At 41.9% G+C, this 22,074-nt stretch overlaps 1 protein-coding gene across 6 annotated transcripts in view; it reads right to left on the bottom strand.

Annotated features, from left to right (window-relative positions):
* The window catches only part of LOC125467423 (cardiac-enriched FHL2-interacting protein), a 102,493-nt gene that overhangs the window by 62,877 nt on the left and 17,542 nt on the right, over positions 1-22,074 (bottom strand). The window contains exons 1-2 of one of the 6 annotated variants that reach the window (XM_048563228.2): positions 8,538-8,621; positions 7,537-7,649 (exon numbers count right to left, since the gene is read on the bottom strand). The gene's annotated coding sequence lies outside the window, so the exon portion shown is untranslated. Of the gene's footprint in view, positions 1-7,536; positions 7,845-7,962; positions 8,107-8,537; positions 8,622-22,074 lie in introns of those variants that run through there. The other 5 variants (XM_048563229.2, XM_048563225.2, XM_048563224.2 and 2 more) reach the window with 5 other exon arrangements.

The following is a 22,074-nucleotide window of genomic DNA, read 5'->3' as shown; positions in this document are numbered from 1 at the left end:
CTCAATTTGGGTTCCTCCAGGGCCATTCAGCTCCTGACCTCATTACAGCCTTGGCTCAAACAAAGACCAAAGAGCTGAGGTGAAGTGAGAGAGACTGCCCTTCACGTCAAGGCTGCCTTTGACCATCCAAACCATACAACTGACCATACAAATACTATGGTTACAAGAGGCTAGGAATTTTCTAATGACTAACTCTACTCCTCATACCCCAAAACCTGTCCACCTTCTACAAGGCACAAGTCAGGAGTGTGATGGAATAATCCTACTTGCCTGGATGAGTACAGGTCCAACTGCACTCAATAAGCTTGACATCATCCAGGACAAAGCAACCCACTTCCTTGGCATCACATCTACAAGCATCCTCTCCTCCCACCACAGATGCTGAGTAGCAGCTACGCTGCAGAAATTCCTCAAGTTTCCATAGACAGCACCTTCCAAACCTACAATCACTACCGTTTAGAAAGATAAGGGCAGCTGATCATGGGAACACCATCATCTGCAAGTTCCCCTCCAAGCCATTCACCATCCTGACTTGGAAATATATTGCTGTTCCTTCAGTATCACTTGATCAAATTCTTGGAACTCACTCCCTTTCAGCATTGTTAGTGTACATACCACCTTCTTAATGGCAACTAGGAAGGGAAGTAAATGCTAGAGCCCAGCCAGTGATACCCATATCTTGTGAAAGGATTTTTAAAAATTGTCTAATTTTTACACTGAAGGTTTAAACTAACAATCTTCTTACATGCAGTAAAAGGTTTGCTGAATAAACCCAAGCTGACATGCAGGGTGAAACTATTAAAGTCATTGAGCTTGTCAAGCTGTCCCGGTTGTTTGAGGTTTTCTCTTAATATGTCCTGGTTGAGTCTTGCTGTTAAGGCAGACCAAGGTCTTTTCCCTAGGGTGGGGAGTTCAAAACCAGGGGTCATAATTTTAAGGTGAGAGAAGTGGGATTTAAAAGTGATCTGAGTAGCAACTTTTTTTGTGCAGAGGATGGTTTGTATGTGGAATGAACTGCCAGAGGAAATGGTAGATGCAGCTATGATTGCAACATTAAAAAGACATTTGGACAGGTGCATGAATAAGAAAAAATTAGAAGTTTTTGGGCCAAATGCATACAAGTGGGATGAGTTTAGTTTGAGAAACTGGGCCAGCATGAATGATTTGGTCAGAAGGATCTGTTTCCATGCTGTATGACTCTGTGACTTTATTGAAATAAGAATGGAATGAGGAGTGTTCAGAATATTTTGGCTGCCTTCCTTCACATTGAAAATTTCCTGCAGACTTATCTCATGCTCCAAGTTGGGAGATGGAGCGGGTTACTGAATGCAAAGCAGCTGCAATGCTTGCCTATACAGCAACAGTGAGTGCATTCAGTTCTGCAAGGCTCAGGCAATGTATCTTCCCTTTCCCTCATTCTGCACTTGCCGATCACCTTTGACATCTCTTCAAGTGGAGCAGAGATGAAGATCACAAATTGCTTCAATGTAGTGTTACATTAGACAGGAGAGAAAGATATCCAGCCTGGTGGATATCTGCCAGACTCAAGGTTAAAAGTATAGTACAAAGCAGTTTGCTGAATTTAAACAGGGAGGTTAGATCCTGACTAGTTATGCAATCTGCCCTAATTATATTCATTGTTCAAAGATGCTACCGTCTCGTATTTCTGATTTCATAAGATCAGAAGAAATCAGAGTAGGTCATTTTGCACATTTAACCTGCTTCAATAAGAACATAATTGATATGATAATGCCTTTAACTCCATACATCTCCTGCTTACCCCCTTAATCCTTGACTCCCTGACCAATCAAAAATCTGCTCTAACTCATGCTTGAATGTATTCAATGTCATCCTGTACTGTTTGGGGAAGAAAGTTCCATAGCTTATTGATCCTATAAGAGAGTAAATTCCTTCACATTTCCATCTTAAATTCATCACCTCTTATTTCTAAACTGTGTCTTCAATTCGAGGCATCATCCCAACATTCTCTCTATATCTAAGAATCTCGTATGTTATAAGAAGATCACTGCTCATTCTTCTAAACTCTAATGGATAAAGGTCTAATGTATCCAACCCCTTCTCGTAAGCTTCTCATCCCTTATCCAAGGAATTAGCCTAGTGAATCTTCTGTGAATTATGCAAATATAAAGTGATCGTCACTTACATGATACTCCGGGAATGTCTCAGCCATGCCCATAGAGATCTACAGCAGGGTAGGGCTTTTCAGTCCATCACGTCCTTCACCCAGTTATAGCCTGCTTTTATACTCCATCCTCTTTCAATAAAGACACACATTCTACTTGCCTATCTAATGCGGTACCTGTGTGTTTCAGGTACAATCACACCCATATCTGTCTGCTCTTCAGCAGTCTTTATATCTCTCTCCATTGATATAATATTAAGGGATTGTTGGAATGATAGAGGGTATGGTTGAATATCAAGAGTCCAGAATTATTTGTTTTTTTTATCATCACCCACACTGACTGTTGAAATCGGTTGGTTCATAATAATAAGGCTTAAGCTCCTGATAAGTCGGGTCACTGGAAATACATATCTTCAGTTTAAATGTAATATGATTTACTTTCCATCTAGGTATTTGGGACACAACATCAAACAGCTCCAGTCAGATTGAAAGAGATACAAGATCTTGGATTCCGCTTCCCTCTGAATGTGGATCACTGGGCCATCTATCTTGAAACTGGTTAGATAATCACTGATAAAACCATGAATAAAGGTGCAACATCTCCAAAAGGTAGTTTTTACTGGGGGGGATATGTGGTGTTTGTATGACAGATTTGGCATCTGGGAGGGTGTTATTTCAAATCCCACCTTGTGAAACATAAGTTGAACAATGGAATTCAATTATTCTGATGATCTGTTGGGTACCACCAGGTGAACATGATTGTGAAAGCTACCAGATTGTCATTCAAAACTCAAGTTTGTTTCTTGCCACTCTCAAGAGAGAATTGGACCATAATCTGAAGAGGAAACACTTGCAAAGCTGCAGGGGAATGGCACTACAGTAAATTGCTTACCCAGAGAGATATGACCAAGGCACAATGGGCTGAATGGCCTGCCTCTGTTCTATGAGAATAAATTTAAGATTGATATCAAGGAACACTTTTTCCTGTAAAGCCTGATCAATGTGAGTGGGCCTTTCTGATTGGAAACACTGGAATGATTTGAAAGATACTACAATGAGAGTTGGGAATAGAGGTTTCAATGGAAGAAGATTGAGGTTTTGGGTAGAGAAAAGGAAGTAACTGCTAGTGTAAAACTTCTTGATTATCTTTGAGAAAGTGATTTGTTTGAGGTTTATAAGGTGGTAGGATAGATTCTGCTTGTGTAGACAGTTTGTTTAAATGAAACAGAATTAAGGGTCCCTATCCCAATGTATGGAAGGCCAGATCAAGGATCCATGTCAGGAGCTGATGACTTCTCAGAGTAAGTAATGGACCACTCCAACAACCTCTACCTTTTTACTGAATATTGATCAACTGAATTCCTCCAAGGCCAATTGTAGCCCATTTGTGGTGAGGTTGGAAATCATCTTATTTGATATAGTGGCCGAGATAACAAAGTGTGGAGCTGGATGAACACAGCAGGCCAAGCAGCATCTTAGGAGCACAAAAGCTGACGTTTCAGGCCTAAACCCTTCATCAGAAAAAAAAAGCAGTGTCCAATAAAGCTGAGTAGAACTGTGAGTTCAGATTGTAGATCCTACGGAGAATAAAAAACAGGACAGGTCCTTTGCAGGCCTGGGAAAGGGAGGATCTGAACTGGGGTAGGCTGGATTGCAGTGCCTGGAGATGCCGGCGCATTGCTGCGAGTATGTGTTTCAGGACTCGCAGGGAGAAATGCTTCTGAAGGCTCTCAATGTTCTGGATGTAGATGTGGTCACGGTTGGGTCCAATTTGGGAAGGCTTGAACATGGACTGTAGTCCATTGGGGATGATCTGGTTCCATAGGCAGGTGCTGAGGAGGTAATGTGGCTGTAGTACCTGGTTTGTTGCAGGACATGGGCGAGCAGTTTCAAGGCCGAAGAGATTACAAGAGAGTTGCAGTGGGAGAGGGATCCCCTGAGGTTTGTCCGGACGGAGGAGGGTCACTTCTTCAGGTTGGCATCCCTGGAAGAGGCTTCGCAGTGTGGTTAAAATTGTATCAGAGATAATGGGAACTGCAGATGCTGGAGAATCTGAGATAACAAAGTGTGAAGCTGGATGAACACAGCAGGCCAAGCAGCATCTTAGGAGCACAAAAGCTGACGTTTCGGGGGGGCTTAGACCCTTCACCAGAAAAAAAACACATTATCTCTTATATAGTGGCCTCTTAGTTTCCAAAAGCTGCCCAGCTCAGGTTGATGAGTTCTGTCTAGAGGGCAGTATATTAGTTGTGATATGTGTCAAATGGATGGGATGAGCAATAACTGGTGGCCTAACCAGGAAAGCCAACATTCCCTGAATATACTTTTTTAAAAAAGTGACCTGAAGCTCAAATTTACCATTCCATTCCATTTTCACATTTCGTTCCTCAGTGATTCTAATAGAGCCGAGATAATGGAAGTAGCCAAAAATATCTTTATCATGCCCAACATGGTAATGTCTTATGACTGGTGGTGCAATAAAAACTTGAGTAACAATAACAATACAGTAAGAGTGGATAGAATCTGAGGCATTTTGATTGTGTAAATCTGCCGCGGGACTGGTCAGCAAAGGATACAGTTGTAAAAAAAAGGAAAAAACATGTGAGGTATTGGGAATGGAGATCAGGAATTTTTTTTTTCTCAGTAGTGTACCCTGATCTGGAATGCGGTCCTTGAAAGGGTGAAAAACAGATTTAGTAAGAACTTTCAGAGGGAAATTGAATATGTAAGGAGTTTAGAGAAAGGAGAATGGGATTAATTGGTTAACTTTCAAAGGGTTAGTACAGATCCAGCTGGCAGATTGTCCTTTAATTAGAAGTTTCTCTATACAGGCCTCAGCGTGGACTCGACTCCTGGCACTCCCAGCCTCGAGGTGAAGCCTGGCATGGTCAGGGTTGGAAGGAATGTTATTCCGATCTCTTATTTCTCTATTTTTCTAACTTATTTCTGGACTTTTTATTTCCTTTATTTTTCTAACTTTTTTTCCCCACAAATCTGTAGCTAGGTACTCTGGTACCTAAGATGGTGCCGTAAGTGGCAACTTGTAAACTTTTCGCTGTACTCATGTGAGTATATGACAATAAAATTAATTCTTGTAAAAATTCTAGTAATTCAGGTTGGCGCATATTGATACAATCATAACTGATAAATCACTCCCTCTCTAACACATAGCCACACAAAAGCTGGAAGACCATTTCCCATTATTTTGAGATTACCCTTGTGCAGTATGCATCCACCCACTGGGTTTCTTAGCAGATGGTGTCATTGAAGTTATCTTAACATGAAAGGTCTAATTAGCAAGCTTTTGCACTCCTTCTTTCCAATTTCCATTATGGGATACCAAACCCTGCTGAATCTACACATTCCAGCTAACTTAAGGCACTGCACAAAAGTGATTGCTCTTTACGTTAGAATCTCATCTGTGGGTTCGGCAGCCTAGTCAAGCAATGCAGCCATCACAGTTAGCCCTGACCTTGTTGTTGCCAGGCACCTGCACACTTTTAACATTCAATCTGCTGAGAATAGAAGGAATTCATTTAAACACCACGGCTGAATGGCAAATTCAAAGCAGAAGATCCAAGATACTCAATACCGACAAAGCCTACGCTTTCAGAATGTTTTACTGCAGTCGTATATTCCAGCTTGTGCTGATCCAGTGTACTTTGGACAAATTATTCCTTCTCTAGTTGGAGATCATTGTTGTTTAGTCTTTCCCATCACAGATTGCAAGTAGCTTGAACTTAGCAGTGTCTTGGGAAGGTCATTATGGATTTCATCCCCCTCACCACACAGCATAACTCACACTGGAATGCAAATTCTTGTTTGACAAACAGAAAATATAAGAAGAACATCTGCTGTACCATCGTAATTCCAAGAAAAACAAGAATTAAATTGTTCATAAATGAGGGTGGCCCTGGCAATGCTCCAAATAAGAAAAATCTTTGCTTCCATTGTCCTACTATTGGGAGTTAAGGATCATTGTTCAAGCTGTCAATTTTTGTTGTCTTTGGGGTTTCAGAAAATGGACTACTGCAAATAGTCTATACCTAATATTGTATAAACACAAATTTTAATCGTCAAAACAATAGGCGTATGTTTTGAATGAGCTTTTTAAGGGACTCTACTTGAGTCTAAAGAATCTGTCAAATGGTTAGCATTAGGTTAACATAAAGTTAACGCAATGTAATTTAGTATTGATGAAAAAAAGACAAATTCTATCGCACCAAGTATACTATGTATTGATTTTCTCCTTGAATTGGTATTCTTACAAATTGTTCTGAGTGCAAGACGTAAAGCTTTGATAAAATGTGCCTTTCCTCAGTAAAGTTTTCCCAAATGACTCTTAGTATAGGACAAACTTACACTAGAAAGCCTACTTAAAGAAGTGTAAGGCTTAATAAATTAACAGTGGCCACCAATGTTTTATATAGAATCCCTACAGAAGCTTTATATAGAATCCCTACAGTGTGGAAACAGGCCCTTTGGCCTAACAAGTCCAGACCAATTTTGTTGGAGGCTGTAGGATGTTGTGGAATAAAGACTGAATTCTGTAACAGTGAGCTTAAAGAATAGACTAACATGCTGGTAATATAAAATGGACTAGATGAGGATTTGTCACTGTCCTTTACTTCCAAGCTACTTTATACACTTATGCATCTAAAGCCGTTATATTGCTGCCTAACACCCCGGTCACAACAGGTAGGTTTTGCTGTTTGAACCACTGAGTTATTTTCAGTGAAATTTAAAACAATATAGACCCTCTCATTGCCTTCTGGAAACTTTACCAAAGGCTGACTGAACTGAGATTTTACCTACTTTCCCATTAAAATCATATTTTAACAAAGCGTCATATTAGTCTGCATACCAAGAATGAGCTCTGCCTTTGATCGGTTGCCACCATACGTTTCAGTATCAACTTGTGAAAAATGAAAGCCCACGCTTTGTGTACAGGCACAACGATTTTACAAACAGTGTGAGTTAACTATCAACAGTAAACAAATGTGCAAGCGCCTCAAAACTAGCCTGCAAAACCAAAATAAAAGACAGAGGCTAATTTGTACTTCGTCTAACCAACCCACTTGACAGCTGCCACCCATGTCCTTTCTTTGTGTACAGTTCTGAGCTGTTTTGATGCCAACAGTATGTTGTATAACTCTGTAAGATGACCATGATATGGCCAAGTAATGACCAGATGGTCAACAAAACTAAATATCCATTTACTTATCCATCTATTTATTTATCTAAGATCCACAACATAATAAACTCCTGTCAGCAAAACATATTCATTATGCCCAGTACTTTTTGTGCATGATTCAGGAATTTTCATATTTACGCTGGAGATTTGGGGAGCCTTTTGCTCCTCTGTTACATGAAAATAAATGAGATTGACTTACCGTCAATATATTCTTTTTATTGCTGGTCACAGCTGAAGAGCTTGCATTCCCAGTCGTTCCTCAGTACTTGTTTGTTGGCAAGCTATGAATGTTTTTCATACACTTCAGGGCAGCTGTGGCGAAAAGCAAGTGATTTCTGTTACTCTTTCTGTGCCATCGTATACACTTTAAAATCATTTCAGAGAAATGTACTCGCCAGACCTCCTGTGCAAACCAAGAGCGGGTACTGAAAAATTGCAGGGGGAGTCAGCATCAGTAAGAGGTACTTAAATAGACTCCATGAAAGCAGAAACCAAAAAGAGTTGATCAGATGGGGAAGCTAGTACATGCATTGCAATACTGTTGGTATCAAGTATCACACAGATGAAACAAACAGACTGGTCAGCTATTTTTATATTTGGGTAGTTATTTTGACTGACTACTTACTCTATCTTCTAGAATGAATGTCTCAGCTGCAGTTAAGAGGTTGTGAAGTTCCCTCCAAAAGCATTACAAGTGCTTTCTGAACTGGACGTACCTTATTTTCCAAATAACTTGTTTTTGCAAGTGTTAAAAGGAATCGAGGCTATGCGCCACATGATGATGAGTTGATTTTCTGTCCCATAAATAGAAACATTGCATCACCAGGTCAAAATAAGTATACTCATACCTTTGCCAGTACAACACTCATCTACTGGGACAAGACTTGAATTTTTCAGTGCAGCTCATCACCTCATCACCTTGCTGTGAATTAGATACCCAGGGTTAACACAGAGTGGCTTTTGCTGTACTTTGGCTGAACAATCACATTTATATTTCTGGTCTTTATTATGGTGCCTGGGCATTTAATAGCAGGCAAAAGACTCCTGAAACAGTCAACTGACATCAAATTCCTATTTTTAATCGTGGACCAAAAAATGATGGAGCTAAATTTCAAGGCAATCTTCTACGTGTGCTGTGCAAGCATTGGGGATGATTTAAAGCAGAGAGGAACTTATGGGGCATTTGTCTTTGACACTTACCTCTCAGCAAAGAAGGTCAGAAGACGTGCAGAGGGTATCTCAAATAAGAGAACAGCACTTTCCAGTTCTCTGCTTGGTCTAGTAATTCCCCTGTAGCCTTATATGCAGACGAGCAATACTATAATAGGCGATGGATACAGTGACTAAGTTCCCAAAGGCTCTTGGAGTAGTGATCTCACAGGCTGAGTTGATGGACAGTCACACATGTGTTGTAGGATTATAGGCTAGGAAGGGGAATGACAGTGATTAGACATCAACCAGTTATTTGTGAACAAAAGCAGCTATTCATTTATCCACCCTAGATCTCTGCGACACGGGGCAGAATCATAAGCTGCTTCAGCTCCCAAATATCAACAGCTAGTCAGAACCTTTACATTGCACGGCAGATAGTATATATCGAAAATCAATGAGTTTCATTTATACAGTCGTTTTATTTGACAAATGTGTCGTGATGTTTCATCCTGTCTTCAAGGAAGCAGATGTTGTACTGTTGGAGGGCTAGGAGAGGTGACTGAGGGCTCAGTTTTAACAAAGGACAAAATAGGAGCTGTGCGATATAGAAAGATGGAGGAGTTTAACTGGGCAATTCCATTAAGTAGATCTTGCCATTTGAAGGCATGGTTAGGTGGTGAAGCGAGAAAGAGAAGATAGGTAGAGGTTGAGTAAAGTGGAGTTTAGATTGAATGGACAACATACAGGTCAACAGTACTAGCTCTCTATCCACAGAGATTACATTGTGGGGGCTGGAGATTTGTTGACAGCTATCCACTATTAATGCAGTGTTAATACTGTTTCTCCAGAATTTTCACGTATCCTCTGCCAAAAAAGACAGTGAAACAAATCCCCACAGAAATTCACACCCTTGAAAATCGAAGATAAAGGTTCAATTTACTTGAGGTGTTTGAGGATTTGGTTGGTAGAGAAATAAACTATTTCCTTTGGTGCAGCATACAGAGTATTGGGACATCACATCAAAAGTAGAGCTCGGGCTGTTGTTCAGGGGACCACATCATCCAATTAAAGATAGTGGGAATCCCAAACTCTCTATCATTGTGATGATAACTGTCAGTGCCTTCAGAGTGCAGCATTGAAGTGTAGAAGGGTACAATAAGTGGATCACAGATGTGCCATGATGGTGCGGATAGGCTGGCACATGTCGGATGCCAGATCCAGTGGACATGAGGTGCATGAGGCCGCAGTCCTGGAGTATCCATTGGTGACATCTGTTGAAGAATATAGACAGGAGAAAAATGCAAGGAGTTGGAGTTGCTGGGTACCTGTATATTGGGAATTCTTGGCATCTGGTTTCTATCTTTCCCATGGTACGATTGGAAGCTGCATATTGATGAGGTAAAATTTAAAGTAAGTGAGAGTGTTAATGCGCAATAATCCCAGTTACTAGGCTACTCTCTACCGGGGATCTCATCTTGATGTCTGAAAAATGTAACAAGTTGCTCCCAACGTTGAGATTGGCTTTGCCCAACTTCTTCTAGATTTCCTGCCATAGCCCACGTCATTCAAGATCACACAAGATTCCACCTGATGTCTTTCAAGAGTTTGTATCTTGTGACATTGTCCATTTGGGTTGTTGGTGTTCTCTAATGGTTATTGGTTGAACTGATAGGTGCTGTGTGGCTCGATTGTAAGTCTGCCTGGCTGACCATATTGTATTACACTTGGCTCCTCTTTGCACTGGCTGGGTCTGACTTTTCATCTTGTGACTTTAGCATCAGAATTGTTTTATGGCCCTGCTGTTGACCCCATCTGTCTTGCACTGTTTGGTTGTCTATTTGTCACTCAATGTATCCTGTTAAATGTTGCTAATCTCCTCTGGAGACAATAGGGTTATTAATCAGAACTTTTGACTTGTTTCAGTTGAATCAAGTGACTTTAGCTTTGTTTCTAAGATCCAGAGTTCCAGATTTTCAGCTTTGCCAACGTAATGGGCTCTCAGATTAACCTGTGCCGCTATGGTGAGCTCCATTCAATTACAAAACCTGAGCTTTCCGCTGAACAGTTTCACTTTTGAAATCAGAGATGGCAAGAATTGCAACTGCTGGAGTCAGAGTCAATTTGGTGTGGAGCTGGAGGAATACAGCAGGCCAGGCAGCATCATAGGAGCAGGATGGTCAACGTTTCAGGCCAGGACCCATCTTCAGAACTGGAGAGGGGAAAGGAGCTGGGAAATAAATAGGAAGCATGGGGCTGGAGAAGGTAGGTTGGATGCTAATAAGTGGACACAGGTGGGGGTAGTAGGGATTGCTTGGTGGGGAGGATGGAATGGATAGGTGGGCAGATTGTGTCTGGTCAAGGCTGAGGTGATGAGAGGGAGGATCAGAGATGGGATGAGGCCAAGGGTGTGGAGATTTTAAAACTAGTGAATTCTATGTTCAGGCCATCGGGCTGTAGGCTCCCGAGGTGGAATATGTGGTGTTGCTCCTCCAGTTTGCGAGTGGCATCATTGAGACCCAGGAGGAGGCCCAGGATAGACATGTCATCAAGGGAGAGGGAGGAGCTGTTAAAATGGTTGGCAACTGGAAGTTGTTGTTGTTTGTCATGTACAGAGTGCAGATGCTCCATGAATCGTCTGTGCATAGTCTCACTGCTGTAGAGGAGGCCACATCTGGAGCAATGGATACAGGAGACCTGGTTGGAGGATGTACAGCGGAACCCCGGTCGGGTATAGAAATTTTGTTTCCGGCCTTTGATGGAGGTGCAGGGGGAGGTGTAGGGGTAAGTGTAGTATCTCTTGTGATAGAGGGAAAGGTGCCGGGTCTGGTGGGGTTGGTGGGGAGCGTGGAGCAGACGATGGAGTTGTGGAGAGAGCGGCCCCTATGAAAGGCAGATAGGGGTGGGGAGGGAAATATCTGTTTGGTTGTGGGGTCGGATTGTAGGTGGTGGAAGTGGCAGAGAACGATGTGCTGGGTGCCAAGGTGGTGAGGTGATATTTGAGGGCACGGGGGGCTCTGTTTATTTTTGTTGGGGGGGGGGGACGCGGTGTGGGAGTTTGAGGCCAGAAGTGCAGAAATGCAAGAGACATGGTTGAGGGCATTTTTGATCACCAGGGTGGGGTGGGGGAAGGGGGAGTAAGTTGCAGCCCTTGAAATAGGAGAACATTTGGATGTGCGGGAGTGGAACGCTCCATCTTGGGAGCAGTTGCGGAGGAGGCAGAGGAATTGGGAGCAAGGGATTGCATTCTTGCAGGAGGGTGGGTGACAGAAGGTGTAGCCCAGGTAGCTGTGGGAGTCAGTGGGTTTGAAATAGATTTCGGTGTTGAGGTGGTTACCAGAGATGGAAACAGAGAGGTCCAGGAAGGGGAGGGATAGTCTATGGTTTGTTTGCTATAATCATCAATGCCTTCCAGTAGCAAAACGTTTTAAGTCCCTTCCCATTGCCTGGGTGACATATCCATCCTGGGCCTCCTTCAATGCCACAATGATGCCACAGGCAAACTGGAGGGGCAACATCTCATATTCCACCTTGGGAGCCTACAGCCCAATAGCCTGAACATAGAATTCACCAGTTTTAAAATCTCCCCACCCTGCCCAGCCTCATACCTTCCTCTCATCCCCACCTTCTTGACATGACACTCTGGATATTTTTAAGAAAAAGATAGTTAGAGCTCTTAAAGATAGAGGAATCAAGGGTTATGGGGATAAGGCAGGAACAGGATACTGATTGTGGATGATCAGCCATAATCATAATGAATGGTGGTGCTGGCTCGAAGGGCCGAATGGCCTACTCCAGCACCTATTTTCTATTGACACTACCTGTTCATCTTCTTCCCAACCTATCCACCCCACCCTTCTCACTGATCAATCCCCTCTACTCCTTGCCTGTATCCATCTATCACCATCCACCAACCACACCCCTCCTTCCTCTCTTTTCCAGCTCCCTTCCCCCTTCCCTGTTCTGATGAAGAGTCCCAACTCGAAATGTTGACTTCACTTTTGAATTGCTGTCTGGTGTGACTTTACACAGTTTAAGGAAGCACATAAAATGGCCACCCAAGTGGACAGGGTTGTTAAGAAAGCATATGGTGTTTTGGCTTTCATTAACAGGGGGATTGAGTTTAAGAGTCGTGAGATCTTGTTGCAGCTCTATAAAACTTTGGTTAGACCGCACTTGGAATACTGCGTCCAGTTCTGGGCGCCCTATTATAGGAAAGATGTGGATGCTTTGGAGAGGGTTCAGAGGAGGTTTACCAGGATGCTGCCTGGACTGGAGGGCTTATCTTATGAAGAGAGGTTGACTGAGCTCGGTCTCTTTTCATTGGAGAAAAGGAGGAGGAGAGGGGACCTAATTGAGGTATACAAGATAATGAGAGGCATAGATAGAGTCGATAGCCAGAGACTATTTCCCAGGGCAGAAATGGCTAGCACGAGGGGTCATAGTTTTAAGCTGGTTGGTGGAAAGTATAGAGGGGATGTCAGAGGCAGGTTCTTTACGCAGAGAGTTGTGAGAGCATGGAATGCGTTGCCAGCAGCAGTTGTGGAAGCAAGGTCATTGGGGTCATTTAAGAGACTGCTGGACATGCATATGGTCACAGAAATTTGAGGGTGCATCCATGAGGATCAATGGTCGGCACAACATTGTGGGCTGAAGGGCCTGCTCTGTGCTGTACTGTTCTATGTTCTATGTTCTATGTTCTATAATTTTGCAGGAAGCATTGGTGACTATCTTGCTCTGCATATTCACTCAATTCTCTTATTTCACAGCATTCCTTGCAATAGTTACAAATTATTTTCCCTTTTTAAATTTGACATTCCCAACCTGCTCCAAGATGTAGTTTGAATCATCCGAATCTTTATGTGTTCGGATGCATAATGCATCTGTACGTTCAACTCAAGATCTTTATTGAAGTGACCTTAAGAAATTCAGCTACAGTGTGCTTGACTCATGGTATATATAAATGTTTCAGACATTTTTACATGATTGCCATTCAATCCAATCAGTATAGATACCCATTGATGTATGAGCAGGTTATGACCCACTAAAAAAGATCTAGGCTATACAGATACAACTTTCATTAAATCCGTAGATGGTGTTATTATGACTTAGGAGCTGACTGATAAAGTTAGCAGGTGCTCAATATCAATTTCCCAAGAACTAAAACTGCCATGGCAGTGGCCAAGTAGTATCATTGCTGGACTATTAATCTAGAAACTCAAGTTAATATTTTGAGGACAGGTGTGCAAATCGCACCATGGCAGATATTAGAATTTAAATTCAATAAAGAATCTGGGGTTAAACGTCTAATGATGATCATGAAACCATTGTTGATGTTTGGGGAAAAAAATCCTGTTCACTAATGGCCTTAAGGGAAGGAAATCTGCCATCCTTACCTGGTCTGGCCTTCATATGACTCCAGACGCACAGCAAGGCAGTTGACTCTTAACAGCCCTCTGGGCAATTAGGGATGTGCAATAAATGTGGGAGATGGCTACATTCCTTGAATGAATATGAAAAAAAAGGGATGAGAATGCTAAATAAAACTTACGAAGGCAAATTTGGCAGTGCAAAGAAGAATGTGACAGAGGAGTTTATATCTATAAGGTTTGCTGACTTTGAATGGGAAGAGACTTAATGCTGCAGCTGAAAGATTTTGATGGGTTATAGAAATCACGATGAATGAGACAGACTCTGTCTTGCATTGTGAAAAGTGCATGATCTAAAGTGAGCTAAAAGAACAGAGTGACTGAAAACAAAGTGGTTATGGATCTATGTACATGAACAGCTAGAAGGGTATAATAAACAGAGCTTGCGAGTAATCTATTCATGAACCTTTGATGTATGCTAGCTTTTTATTGAATGCAAATTGCACCATCAGCTCTGTTGGGATTCAAATCCATGTCTGCAGAATGTTAACCTGGGGGTCAAGATTACTGGTCTAATGACAATACTGCTGCCTTCCTGGTATTTATATATTGGCTGTACATGGCTACAGAATGTCCTGAGGCAGTGACGGGTGCTACACAAATGCAAGCTTTTCCTTTTGCAGAGAAAAGTTGCATCACTGGAAGAGGGAATGAGCCAAGCTGAAAAGACAAATACATCAGAAACCAATGTTGGGACAGAGGGATTAAGTGTGTGAAAGGACGAATGGAAGAGTGACAGAAAGAGACAGCTGAGGAAACTTGAAGAGCTTAAGAACAAATCATATCATATCTGTGGTCAGTCTGGTTATGACAACTGACTAACCGATTGGATCATATTCCTGCTCATAGTTTTTTAACGTGAGCTTCACTCTTCTGTTTGAAGGTGATAATCTCCAGTTAATCCTGATCTCCCATTGCCTGCCTGAAGCTATCCAGCACAAAAAGACGTGTACAACTCATTAATTACATATTCTTTGTTCACATCTTACATGTCATTCATCCTTTCTATGTACTGCTTGCTGTTTGAAACAAGTTTCTGCTATTAGAAAAAGAGGCAGACATTCTAAATTTACCACTGCTGCTCCATAATCATCCAATATGATCTGTAGATGTTGAAGATGAAACACATTTTTATTATTATTCTGTTTAAAATTGAATGTTTCACCAACAACCAACAGGAATTGGTCAAATTTGACAATATGCAACAAAAAAAGTAAGTCATTTTGTGTTGTGAATCAAGGGAATAGTTGACTCCAACTTTTTAAAAGAAATCCATTATATTCATTTACTGATAGCACAAGAAAGCTAACAATATTAATTTGATTGCAGTTCAGGTTCGCATTATTATAGAATCCCTACAGTGCAGAAGCAAGCTATTCAGCCCATCAAGTCCACACCAACCTTCTGAAGAGCACCCCACCACTTACCTCGGCATTTCCCATGTCCAATCCACCCAACCCAACCTTTAGACGTTTGGACTGTGGGAGGAAACCAGAATACCCAGACGCAGGGACAATGTGCAAACTCCACACAATCAATTGCTCAAGGCTGGGGTTGGACTCAGGTCCCTGGCACTGTGAGGTAGCAGTGCTAACTATTGATCCACCAGGCCACTCAGATACAGTGAAAATGGAGGTTCAACACCCTGACTTCCACTATATTGTGGGGTACCAATTTGTTATGATTGCTGACAGAATGTGCCCTAACTTTACATTTCTGGGTGAAGAGAGATAAACAAGCTCGCCATCTTTATTCATATACCCACTTGCAAAGCTGCTAGAAGGTTTATTCAAAAAATAGATCCTTTCCCTCGTGGACAGCTTTCTCCCAGACCCAAGTGAACTTTAAGTTTTTCAAAAAGGCAATTTAACCAGGCTTTCTTAACTTAAACAGAATGGGTGATTTAAAAAAAAATTACTGCACACAAGAAGAAATACACCAATACCTCTTATTTCTAATTGGTGTGAGGTCAAATAGATAAAAGTGAACTATAAAGATATCCATATCAGTCTCTGAGGTGTTCATGAAAAGCAGATAGTTGACAATTGTAGCCTCTGCAATGTAGATTACCAGTAACATTCCTATTCATAGATGAATGGTCAGCTTCATGATCCTCAGTTTTACAGATTGGTCGAGATTCTGTTGTTCCAATTCTTTTTGACTATGTTCTTTCAGCATTCAGGGTCAGAGAGAAAGTTCTTTTTCATCCTGTTTTCTTTTTTATCTGGTTTGCAGCACTCAGTGACAGATGGTCTCTACCTACAACGCAGGGATGACTAAGGGTAATTTTTCAACCGTGACAATCACAGTATATTAATGTTTGAATGCAGGCTGTTCTACATAAAAATGTTCAGGATTAGTAGCACACTCCAGTATAGTAGCAACATTTTTTTTACAAAACCCTGTCTTTGTGTATTCTTCAAAGTTAAAAACAGAAACTGTGTCTGCAGTTTGGGCCATAATCTGCAGGAGGTCACTTGTTGTTGAGCAAGGGGTCAATAGCCTTTCATTATCTTTGTAGTCACAAGAGATCATGGCTCAGTCAGTTTGCAGTTTCTTTGACACCTTTAGATATGATTTCCTATAGGTCCCATATGATATTTCACATCTGCAGTTAACTTGTCTCTGTAGCAATCCTCTCCTAAAAATCATATTTTGGAATAAAATTGACGATTATAAGAAGGATGTGGAAGCATTGGAAAGGATGCAGAGGAGATTTACTAGGATGTTGCCTTGTTTGGAGGGAAGGTCTTACGAGGAAAGGCTGAGGGACTTGAGGCTGTTTTCGTTAGAGAGAAGAAGGTTGAGAGGTGACTTAATTGAAACATATAAAATAATCAGAGGGTTAGATAGGGTGGATAGGGAGAGCCTTTTTCCTAGGATGGTGACGGCGAGCACGAGGGGGCATAGCTTTAAATTGAGGGGTGAAAGATATAGGACAGATGTCAGAGGTAGTTTCTGTATTCAGAGAGTCGTAAGGGAATAGAACGCTTTGCCTGCAACGGTAGTAGATTTGCCAACTTTAGGTACATTTAAGTCGCCATTGGATAAGCATATGGACGTACATGGAATAGTGTAGGTTAGATGGGCTTGAGATCGGTATGACAGGTCAGCACAACATCGAGGGCCGAAGGGCCTATACTGTGCTGTAATGTTCTATGTTCTATGATAGGGCATTGAGGTTCTGACCGGTCATCATAATGAGGGGCAATTCCCTCCCCTGACAACTGTGTCATTTTATCTTCCTTTCTTTGGCTGTAGGAAGTTCATACCTGGGGAAGTTAAGCTCAGAGAGTTGGATCTTTACCTGAGTTAATTCATGTTTTCTCCATCCCCTCCTATCTCCTAATATCAGGTACAGATTCTGTGGACGCTCACTACCCTCCAATATCCCAAATTATTCCAGTGTGAGTATTGGAACGGCAGATTGCAGAGGAATGTGAGTATTGGAATTATGCAGCAGTTAGGGGCAGGCAATGGTCTAGAGGGATTATCATGGGACTGTTAATCCAAAAACCCAGATTATGTTCTGAGAGCCCAGGTTCAAATCCCACCATAGCAGATTAACTCAGGAATTAAGAGTCTAATGATAGCAAACAGTCTATTGCTGTTTGTGAGGAAAATCCCATCTGGTTCACTAATACCCTTCACAGAAGGAAACTCATTTTTACTTGGCCTAAATGTGACTCCAGATCTACAGCGATGTGTTTGAGTTTTTACTGCCCTCTGGATAATTAGGGATGGGCAATAGTTGTCCTCTTCCCACAAATGGATTTAAAAAAAGGCATCACAACTGAGACTCAACTGCTTTGCAACTGATGTTCTCATTCAGACATCCTCTAGAATGGAAATTTGGGGATGTACTTTTCCTTCCCTAGCCCAGGAAGGAAAGTGTGAATTATTATGCAGAAGTCAGCTGATCAGACAGAAAAGTACTAAACCCAGTTCCTCAGTGGGCTGTATGACTCAGTGTCCCATGGATGAGATGAGGCATCAGGTGGGGTGTTCCATTTAGGAGTTCAGGCTGACATTTTAAAGCCCTAATGAGGAGGCTTTGGAGGTTGATGGTCTGGGTGGTAGACCAGGGATTGGGTATGGAAATTTGGAACACAAGACATCAGCTTTGCAATATGGTCACTTTCCCTGCAATAGAGTTCCCACTCCAGGCTGGCAAGAAGCTATTTGAGGCATTTAAGTAATATTTTTATGCCGAGGAACCCTTTGATTTTTCAGTTTGAATTAATTTTTAATCTTCAAACTCAGACATTCATTTAAATCCTACGTACAAACAGTCCCCGAGCTGCAAATGGGTTTTATTCCTGAGCCTGTTGGCAATCAATTTGTACACAAGTCAGAAAACAATGCAGGACAGTATAAAGCTGCTGTTTGTAAGTACAGGTATGTTGGATATTTTAAATTGCATGTTTGGAAATACAAGCATTTGTAATTCAGCAACCCCCTTTTTGGTGAGAAAGTTGATGATTTGGATGCTTCTCTCTTTAATGAGTTCACTGTAGGGTGAGTGTCAGGCAGGACAGTGCACTTAACTCTGTGTCTTTTCTCTGGTTTAGTCACGATGTTCCAATCTTCCTGAGTGTGGCAGGTTTAATGGAGAAAATGGATATTCCCTGCCCATCCACATCCTGCGTAACCCTGTGCAGTTTCCTTCCAGAATACCCATTAATCAAGTGAGAAGGTTTGGAAACCAGCCTGTAGTGACTTACTGCAGTTGAGGATGAAGTTACAGCGTGGTTTTAAAAGGCTCTACTCCTTTCAAATGGAAGAACAAAGATGACAGAAACATCAAGCAGCCTCTCCTTATGGAAGGACCCAGAGATTTTCCACAGGGATGCTGTTTGACAGAATCAAGGGCTGAAAGGGTCTGTCCTGTGAATACTTGGGGCTGGAGACTCTACAAGAGAGTAGTACAGGCTTTCTGAATTGAAATAGTAATTACAGTCAAGTTCAATTTCTGCCAATTTAAGAACAGCCACGTAATGACGGCACAGTGTTCAACATACTCAAGTTCGCTTAGGGCTGGTGTTGAAACACTTCCTTATCTATTATGTTCTTTCTTAGAATCAGAGTGGGTGTAATGGAAGAGCCTGGAAGAAAGCATTTTACTCTGTTTACCATGATAGAAAAGCTGGACATTTACTGCTGAATCTCGGTGGTTAGTTAGGTCTACAGTAATCTTATGTGTGTATAATAAAAATATATAAATAACACGTAAATGATGTTTTTACAAAAGTTCACTGGAGTGAATACCTAATCAGAAATAATCACTGTAAACCTACAAGTGAACATCTTTCATCATGCTCAAAAGTAGATTAATTGAATTTATTGTAATTTGGAACATAGACCAATGGAATTTGTCGCAACAGTTCAAACACAGATTGTTTATGTGTTTATAGTTTTAATTGATGCAGTCAAAATGGAATTAGATTAGATCTAAGAAAGAAGAATTTCTGTTAGACAATGTTAATTGCTTGTTAATTGAAAATTGGGTAAATTGGTGGTAACCTTTTAAAATTAAAAAAATGTGGTATTAGGAGGACAATGTGGGAGAATGGAATGAAGTGAATTGTTTTATTCAGAGAGCTAGTGCAGACAGATGGGCCAAATGGACTGCATTGCCACAATTCTGAGAGTTTCAGAGATTATTTAACATTGTTCAAGTCGAATGCTTCTATAACATAGGCTCATTCACAAAGTAGTGCCTGATATCCTGGGTTTTTAAAACAAGACTAATAACCTCTGCTCCAACTCAGGCAAGGTTGTTTAGGTCAGGCAGAGGCTCAACACAATTTAATTTCCATGGATAAACAAATACAATATTCAAAGCACTCTTACATTTTGTTCTCCTGCAGGACAATTTTAGAAAAAGAATTTGAACCATGAAGTGGGCTAAGTGATGTGTTTTGATATTCTTCATCAGAGACACGGGAATACTGTCTGCAATTAGATTCATGACTCAGTTCAAAGGCAGATTGACAAATACATTCAAGAACCAAATGTAAGAAACACATCTGCCATGAGTTAATCAGCTTATAATTGTCCATGATTTAAGGAGTCCTCCTGCTTACCATATTGCCTCACATATATGTTGCAGGGACTTGTATTCTGTCATTGTCTTTGCAGTAAAATCTTATAAAGTGACACACTTCTATCCAAAGAACATAAGATCTTCATGAAGTGTTTCAATTATAATTGTTACACTGAAGCACAGCAGAGACATCAGGACTGTGTCCAAAACTTGTTCAATGAGGTAGGTTTTAAGTAATGGTTTAAAGTTGAAGAAAGACTTTTTGAAGACATTTTAGAGATTGGGGCCAAGATAGACATGGCTGCTAACTGTATAGTGAATGAAATAGGGGATGCACAAGGAGCCAGAGAGAGTTAGAGGAGACCAGAGATCTCCCAGAGACAGTTGGAGGAGAGCAGACTTCTCCGAGAGAGTTGCAATTTCTGGTCAGTGCAGGTTGGAGTTCACTGTGCTAATGGGTGAGTGGGGCTTGTTGTAAGGTAAGAGATTTGCATGAAATTCAAGTTGATAAAATGATTGGGTTATGTTTAAGCTGCCCACTTCTGCATTGTTTAATCATTCATCCAGAACCTACAACTTTCTTAGCCATTGACAGATGGCCATTGTTAATACTTCTGGTAAAGAGTCTGGAAACCAGACAGCAACCATCACTCTTCAGTAACACAGCAGCTCCTTGATAATGAAATAGTAGGAGCATTTCTGGGGAAAGGTCTAGGCTCAGAATGTCAGCTTTCCTGCCTCTCTGATGCTGCTTGGCCTGCTGTGTTCATCCAGCTCTACACCTTGTTATCTTAGCTCCTTGATAATGTTGAGCAAGAACTGGAGGGAAGGAAATTGCTTCAACTTCTGCAGCTAAGTTCCTAATAAGATCTTCAACTAAAGTGGGCATAATACACTTTCTTGATATATCGCGTCATATAGCAGAAAAACAGACTCTTTAGTCCAAGTCATCCATGTTGACTAGACATCCCACTTGCCAGTATTTGGCCCATATTCCTTTGAACCTTTCCTGCTCATATACCTATTGAGACGCTTTATAAATGTTGTAATTGTACCAGCCTCCACCCCTTCCCCTGGTAACTCTTCTGTACATGCACCACCTCTGTGTCAAAAAGTTAGTGTCAGGACCCTTTTCATTCTTTCCCCTCTCACCATAAACCTATGCCCTTTTGGACTCTCCCACCCTGGGGATAAGATCTTGGCTTTTCATTTTGTCTCACGATTTTATAGACTTCTCTAAGGTCACTCCTCAGCATCTGACGCTCCAGACAAAAAAAGCCCAGCCGACTCGGCCACTTCCCTGTAGCTCAAACCCTTCAGTCATGGCAACATCCTTAGAAAGTGATAATGGGAACTGCAGATGCTAACCACCCCACCAACCTCCGGATACAATGCATCATCCTCCGACACTTCCGCCATCTACAATCCGACCCCACCACCCAAGACATTTTTCCATCTCCACCCCTGTCTGCTTTCCGGAGAGACCACTCTCTCTGTGACTCCCTTGTTCGCTCCACACTGCCCTCCAACCCCGCCACACCCGACACCTTCCCCTGCAACCGCAGGAAATGCTACACTTGCCCCCACACCTCCTCCCTCACCCCTATCCCAGGCCCCAAGATGACTTTCCACATTAAGCAGAGGCTCACCTGCACAGCTGCCAATGTGGTATACTGCATCCACTGTACCCAGTGTGGCTTCCTCTACATTGGGGAAACCAAGCGGAGGCTTGGGGACCGCTTTGCAGAACAACTCCGCTCGGTTCGCAATAAACAACTGCACCTCCCAGTTGCAAACCATTTCCACTCCTCCTCCCATTCTTTAGATGACATGTCCATCATGGGCCTCCTGCACTGCCACAATGATACCACCCAAAGGTTGCAGGAACAGCAACTCATATTCCGCTTGGGAACCCTGCAGCCCAATGGTATCAATGTGGACTTCACCAGCTTCAAAATCTCCCCTTCCCCCACCGCATCCCTAAACCAGCCCAGTTCGTCCCCTCCCCCCACTGCATCACACAACCAGCCCAGCTCTTCCCCTCCACCCACTGCATCCCAAAACCAGTCCAACCTGTCTCTGCCTCCCTAACCTGTTCTTCCTCTCACCCATC

This window comes from Stegostoma tigrinum, chromosome 37 (assembly GCF_030684315.1).
Source record: "Stegostoma tigrinum isolate sSteTig4 chromosome 37, sSteTig4.hap1, whole genome shotgun sequence".
NCBI classification, from domain to species: Eukaryota; Metazoa; Chordata; class Chondrichthyes; order Orectolobiformes; family Stegostomatidae; genus Stegostoma; species Stegostoma tigrinum.
This window is presented reverse-complemented; position numbering and strand designations above follow the sequence as displayed.